The 7,607-nt window shown below is 43.8% G+C and overlaps 1 long non-coding RNA gene across 1 annotated transcript in view; it reads right to left on the bottom strand.

Moving 5' to 3' along the window:
• The window catches only part of LOC110396911, a 44,984-nt gene extending 37,734 nt beyond the window's left edge, over positions 1-7,250 (bottom strand). Inside the window, exons 1-2 of the long non-coding RNA XR_002437354.1 lie at positions 5,807-7,250; positions 5,429-5,573 (exon numbers count right to left, since the gene is read on the bottom strand). This is a non-coding gene — a long non-coding RNA (uncharacterized LOC110396911). The remainder of the gene's footprint in view (positions 1-5,428; positions 5,574-5,806) is intronic.

Raw genomic sequence — 7,607 nt, forward strand, 5'->3', positions numbered from 1 at the left:
CTGGCTAGAGGGCTGGGCCCAGAGAGTGGTGGTTAATGGAGTTAAATCCAGCTGGTGACCAGTCACGAGTGGTGTTCCCCAGGGGTCGGTGCTGGGGCCTGTCCTGTTCAATATCTTTATTGATGACCTGGATGAGGGCATTGAGAGCACCCTCAGTAAGTTTGCAGACGACACCAAGCTGGCAGGAAGTGTCGATCTGCCTGGGGGTAGAGAGGCCCTACAGAGAGATCTGGACAAGCTGGATCTCTGGGCTGAAGCCAATGGGATGAGGTTCAACAAGACCAAGTGCCGGGTCCTGCACTTCGGCCGCAACAACCCCAGGCAACGCTACAGGCTTGGGGCAGAGTGGCTGGAAAGTTGTATGGAGGAAACGGACCTAGGGGTATTAGTTGACGCTCGGCTGAGCATGAGCCAGCAGTGTGCCCAGGTGGCCAAGAAGGCCAATGGCATCCTGGCTTGTATCAGAAATAGTGTTGCCAGTAGGAGTAGGGAAGTCATTCTCCCTCTGTACTCAGCCCTAGTGAGGCCCCACCTCAAGTACTGTGTCCAGTTTTGGGCCCCTCACTGCAAAAAAGACATTGAGGCCCTGGAGCGTGTTCAGAGGAGGGTGACGAAGCTGGTGAGGGGTCTGGAGCACAGGCCTTATGAGGAGCGGCTGAGGGAGCTGGGATTGTTCAGTCTGGAGAAGAGGAGGCTCAGGGGAGACCTCATCGCTCTCTGTAACTACCTGAAGGGAGGTTGTAGTGAGCTGGGGGTCAGCCTCTTCTCTCTTATAACTAGTGACAGGACGAGGGGGAATGGCTTCAAGTTGCGCCAGGGGAGATTTAGGCTGGACATTAGGAAATACTACTTTTCTGAAAGAGTGGTCAGATGCTGGAACAGGCTGCCCAGGGAGGTGGTTGAGTCACCGTCCCTGGAGGTGTTCAAGAAACGTTTAGATATAGCATTGAGAGACCTGGTTTAGTGGGGTTATGTTGGTGGTAGGTGGATGGTTGGACTAGGTGATCTTGTAGGTCTTTTCCAACCTAGCTAATTCTATGATTCTATGATTCTATGATTCTATGATATTCTTATCTGGGAAGGCATTGCATTACCTTCCTGGTTGTTCTTCCAGAATCACCCAGTAAATACATGTGCAGTAGAGGTATACAGCAATTACTTTCCTAGACAACATAGCTGATTTCATCTGTCTTCAAAACAGGATTTTGCAGTTGTGTCCTTGAAAGTATCAGGCTTTACTATCCATAAGCACATATCTCCACTTCATGGGCCACGACTCCATGAAGCATTCACTTTGTTAACATGCTGTAGCATCACCCCTTCACTTAAACCAGTGCATCTTCAGTGTACTATCATGCCCCAGCTGCAGCCACATACGAAGATGGTTGGAAATCACCTCACCTAAGTTTACACACCTTCACACGTAACTCCTCTGACCTGTTTTAGACACAGAATTCCAACCATGATGAGTTGAACCCCCAGACAGTGACTGTTTCTCTTCACTGCTTCTAAAAAGAGCCTTGACAACTAGCTCAGACATAGACACATACACGGCAGATGTCTAATTTTGGACCCAAAGTCCCACTCAGTATAACAACACAACTGATTCCTACATGGTTCCATTCTGAGTAAATCAGACGTAAACCGGCTCCATTCTGAAAGTATGTAGCTGTGCTATCATGGCAGCAAGCCCAGGCTAATAAACCAGTTATTGCTGGAGGAGTATGTGGCAATAATAATGTGGCTACCTGACTTCTGGAAGGAAGTGCACTATGTAGGGTACATCCTACTCTCATCATAAACAGAGTGAAAAGGCAGCTGTCTGTGCTTGTTTTTGTACCTTTTCTGCATTGTTTAGTTCTTTATAAACATTGTGATTGGCACTGGATCTGATCTGGATTCAAGATTCTAATTTAAGCACCTGAATTATGTACCTTCTCCAGTGTGCTCATTAGGTAAATTCTACTGTATGACATTAGGGCAGAGCAAGTCAAGATGCTTACACCTTGCCAACTAAAATGTTATCCAGCCTATGACTTAATAACTCTTAAAAGTCTTGCCAGCTTTGCTATGAAGTGTGAAAAATTCACCTGAAGCACATAGTCATGCCAGAAGAACTCGAATGTAGAGATAATTATATCAGCAAAAATATCCTTCAGCTAGTGTAGTTTATTTACATCAACAAAAATTATAGTTGCTTATAGCTATATTTAATATGCATCATTGTGTATGCAGACACTACTTATACACATATAATAATACAAAAGCAGCTACAGTATAAGTGGATATACAGCAGACTATCATTAGTGAAGTCAGAGAACTGAAGGAAGATTTCTGGGTATGCTTTTTTGCTATGCCTGAAATTCACATTGTGCCTATTGAAAGATTATATACAGGTATAATGTTCCCAAGGTAGATTTTTAACTTGTTGCGGACTTTTTTTTACAATCTAATTTAGTTAAATTTTCCTGACTTAAGAGATGTAAGCTATTCATAGTTATTCTAGTAAACTTAGAATGAAAACAAAGTACAGTTTGAGACTCAGCATGCAACAATTTAAGTGTCTGAGTTTATTGGTTTGCCCAAGGCTAATTAGGGCCTGATCCAAAGCCCATATGAAGACAGTGGGAGTCTTTCCAGTAGTTTTAGTAGATTTTAGATTAGGCTTTCAGGACTATAGAACTAAAAAAAAGAGAGAGAGAGAAAAAGAGAGAGAATGTTGTCACAGTTCAGACAAATAAATGAAAGCATCTGTCACTTTTCGTGATTTGAAACTAATTGCATGGAAAATTAGATTTAAAACCCTAGTGATCAGATGGAATCTTTATTCAAGCACTTCCTTTCTCTTGTATTTTAAAATATTTCATTTTCACTTTGTTAGCTCATTTTCAAGAAATAATCTCGGCCCCTTCCTGTAAGAAGAACAGCTCAGTCCTGCAAGAGGCAAAAAAAAGAGTTGATATTCATGGTTTTCCAGAAGAGAAATTTAATTCCAGCTTTGTTATTGTGATAATTGCGAGATTGTTTTTGTCTGTGAAGAGTGAGCGAGTGGGCTGAGCAGACAACAAAGAGAGTACCAATTTTTATTGCCTCTTCAAGCAGTGTCAAGGCACCGGAGCTGGCCCCCAGCCCCGCATCATGGGGCTCATTCTGCTGCCTGCTGTGCTGCTGCTGATGGGGCACAAGGGAAGGGACCTCCTCCTTGCTCATCACAACCAAGCTCAGACTCTGCTCTGAGTTACATGGCTTACATGACTTGCTAAGTAAATAAAACATCTTTCTGCTCCATCCTGGGAGTGATTTTTGAAGAAAAGGAAAGGATTTCATGTGCCTTTCTTAGGCAACCTTGAGAAATGATTTATAAAAAAGCAAGAAAGTGGAGATGGGGCACTCCTTTCAATCTGGTGTTCTTGCTCAAGCAAACAAAGCTCTGTTTGGTTGTATGGAACAGATCTTCAGCTTGGGCCAAGTGGATTTGCTGACTAGTCTATTCAGTACCCTAAATGACTCTTCGGCTTCAGTAGCCAACAAGACTCATCCTGCCATTTCCATGTGCTCGCTATTAAAGGAGGTGAGCTGAAAAGCACTGCATGTGAGATGCATGTGGGGATCCAGGGTGTCCTTCTAACAAACCATGTTCCAACAGGCTTTTTGATACACAGCCACATTCCTGCATTTCCCTTATGAAAGGGAGACATGCAGCAACACATCCTCTTGCACACCATCCTGAGTGCCACAGCAGGCTGTTTGTCAGGGCCCTAAACAGGGGATGGGTGAAATTGTTTTGTCTAATTTCCAACCCACTTGAATGTCATGGGTTTTAAAGTTCATCAGCACTGAATGGTTATTTGGTTTGCATTCCTCTGAGGTGAGGCTGCCAGGGTGGAGTGAGGCAGAGAGAGATCCTGGATGAAAAATGGGGCAGAGAAGACAAACGAAAAGAGAGAGACGAAGAAAACAAAAGCAGAGAGGAGGAAAGAAAACAGTTTAAAAAAATGAAGTATGTCCCATTGGTATCCTCTGTAGGGCACCTTGTTGTATGGGATTGACTGTGCTTCAAAGCCAAATGGAGCTATATTTATATTTATAAGATTCAGCGCCTTAGGGCCATTTAGGGGGTGGGAGAGGGAAAGAAAAGAGAGAAATGAACATGGAATAATGGTCTTCCCACATTTCTACAGATTATTTTAGTAAATGTAAACAAACAAGACATGGGGTTAGGGAAAATTAAAACATAAAAGCAGAGAGAGTGATTTATTGAATTGAGAGTTTGGTTCTTGGGATGGGATTTAGTTAGGAGGAGATTAGTTATACAGAAAGCCAGTGAAGAGAGAGGAATCACAGGAGAATCTCTGGTAGAAAGGGTAAGAAAGGGGAGCAGAAAAGAAAGAGAAGGAAAAAAAGGGAGGGCATTGGCTGAAGGAAGCTGTGGTAAATTGCCCTCCAGTCACCACAGTGTCTCTATTTCTCCTACAAACTCCACTTACATAGAATCATAGAACCATGGAATATCCTGAGTTAGAAGGGACCCATAGGGATCATCGAGTCCAACTCCTGGCTCCACACAGGATCAACCAAAATTCAAACCTTATGTCTGAGAGCATTGTCCAAATGCTTCCTGAACTCTGGCAGCTTGGGGCTGTGCCCATTGCCCTGGGGAAGTGGTAGAAGTGTAGTATGTAGAAGTGTTTGTCTGACTGGGGAGCATTGCAAAGGATTCTCCTCATCAAAAGAAAAGAGTCATAAAACCCAGATCCTGGCAGCTCTTCTTGCCCCTCCACCAGGACTTGGGTTCTCCAGGGAGCACTCAGGGAGAGCTGTGAAAATGGGGTGCCTCATCACCCCAGAGCCCGCTCAAGGTCCCTGGACTCCTCATGGCTGCTGCTGCATTCCCTGAACTGCCCTAGCAACACTCTCCTTGCCAGCCTGCACTTATGGAGTACATTGAGTTCTTGGTTATTAAAGTGGGGCCTGGAGGTGCTGTGTGTTCTGTGGGACATGTGCATCACGCTCAATCACTCTTCAGTAGAAGGAGTGCCACTAGCTGCTGAGCGTATGGTGTGAGGCAATGAAACATTGAAAGAGTGCATGTTTTTTTTGCACGCCAAGAGCAATGCTCTTGCATCACTGACAGTGTTTGGCTCTGCTGAGAAGGGAGGGTCAGGCACCTTGCTGCTCCGCAGCCTCGCCTGCAGCTCGCACTCTTCCTTGGCGCGTTTCTGCCCTGACTGACAAGGAGCCATCACCACTTCCCTCACCTGACAGGAGGGGCAGGTTGCTCTTTTGCAATCTCCTTTCCAGGTAGTTTGAAGCTTTCTGGTGGGATACTAATGAGAGCTGACAACAAAGCGGGTGAAGGAACAGAACAAATGTTAATGGGAAAATATTCTGCTTTTGTTACCTCCACCTGCCTTCTACATGCACTTACCTTCAGAGATAATTCCTGGCGTTTAATTTAACGAGCTTTTGTGTAGGCTTGCTAGCAGAATGTTTTCAGCTGTATTTTTAAAGCACAAATACATGCTTATCAGGCAGGATTTTTCAGTCTCTCATGGCTGCAATTAAAATGTTTGCTGAAAAAAAAAGGATAAAAATGTGGTAAGCTGCAGATGACATGTTTGTGGTCTGCATTGTTTCTGTATTCAGAAAACTGACAGTCTCACCTCACATGATAGAACTTGATAGACAAGAGGATCTGCACAAGAGGCCCTCCACTGCTTCTACAGAGCAGAGGTCTGAGAGCACTTTGGTAGTTTTTTTTTAATTTAGTATTTTGAATGAAAGTTGTTAAAATACATTTACTTACCAGAAAATTTGCAGAAGGCAGACAAAATGACACCACAGAGAAAGTCTCCTTTTCTCTGTTTTGCTTGATCAATGGGTATTGGCATAATATATCCATTGAGCTCTTGGTGCTTTCCATTTCTGACATTTCTGTTTCTTCAGCAAAGGAAGAACACTTAAAAAAAATCACTGAGCTTTAATTAGACATGAGAAAGCCTGGCTAATGCCTGTAACTAAATATCAAACAGCAATTATTGCACTGATGCATAGTTTGATAGACAGATGCATTAACTAGCAGTGAGGTAGAGGGACGTAGGAGCTATTCTTCATTACTGTCACAGTAGCCTGAAATCTGGCATTTCCAGTCACTGTGCAGCACAGCTACCAGTGTGAGACAGTCCCTGCTGCAAAACATTTGCAGTTGAAATGCAGCATTCAAAGCATAAGGAGAGAGGAAGCAATGCTAGTCATAGACAGGAAGCTGAGACATCCAAGGGTACGCTGTGGGGCTGTGTCAGCACAAAAGCCAGAGCAGATCCTCTGAGTTCCTGGTCAGTGCAGTTGGCTTAAGGTTGTGGTTAATTTTTCATTAATTATTGTCATGCTAATGATTTGGCGGTGGAGGTATGACAGCAGGGACCACCAAATGCACTGACATCTTCAAGGTAGACCCAAGCAATTGTGAACACTATCTCACGATGCTTTCTCCAGCCCATGACACCTCCTGGAGTTATTTTTTGACCAAAGGCATTGCCACAGACAATTGAGGGACACAACAGTCCTCACTGCACAGCTCCTCAAACGAGCAGACGTCACTTACTGCTGCCCTCTCTGCCCATTTCCTATTTCTCATAGAAACCCCTGAGGATCATTCCTGACCTATCAGGATGTGTCTGTGGCGTTGTTCCAGGCAAGTAAACAACGCTGGGTAGTTTGGGAATACCAGACCAGGAAGGGTTTAGAAGCACCATCGTGGGCTGTCTCCTTCATTGTGTTAGCAACCGAACCACCCAGTGCTTGTTTCCTCCAAATAACAGCCCTGTAATTGTTTCCTCTTGTCTAGTTCATTTTTAGAACTGTTTTAATTTCGCCTATTGTTGACCCTGCTAGTTTAGTCTATAAAGCTTTACATACACATGGAAAAAAATAGCAGTACCTAACTTCCTGCCTTCCATGACCCTCCAGAGTAACTCTCAGACTAACACACATAAGGAACCAGGAAAGATGTATTTTAAGCTGTGATACTACCACAGAGGCAGTTTAGAAGGTTAAGCTGGCCAGGATTTAAGATATGAAAGGGCAGCTCAACCCATGCAATACCCACTCATGTCACGCTCTCTGTGGGACAGTGAGTCTGGGATTACTAGCTGCAGCCTGAAGCGCTGCCCAAGAACCAAATGGTCGCAGCATTTTGTTCCAGATGGATTGGTTTGCTTTGATTTTATTTCACATTTCTGCTTTTTATTTTCCCCCTAAAGAAAAATTCCAGTTCCCATCAAAATTCCCGGAGAATTCTCCGCATTTCAACAGACTATAATACTTAATATTTGCATCTAAGCTGTTTGATAATATCCCTTAAAACATGTTCTTACCTTCATGTTTGGGAAGTATGTATTGTCACCGCATCAAATCATTTCAAAAGAATTTAATCTGATTTCCCAACAAGTCTCACCTTAGTCTGTTACAAACTTTAATAGTGTACTGCCCTAGTGTCACTTTCAAATAACTGGCCTTTGCTGGGAAGAAGAGCTCCTTTTTCTCAAGAGGCCAGTGGAGCTTTTCCTTCACATGAAATAGCAGCAACTCCTGCCTTTGACTCCTAT

Source organism: Numida meleagris, chromosome 3 (genome assembly GCF_002078875.1).
Source record: "Numida meleagris isolate 19003 breed g44 Domestic line chromosome 3, NumMel1.0, whole genome shotgun sequence".
Classification (NCBI taxonomy): domain Eukaryota; kingdom Metazoa; phylum Chordata; class Aves; order Galliformes; family Numididae; genus Numida; species Numida meleagris.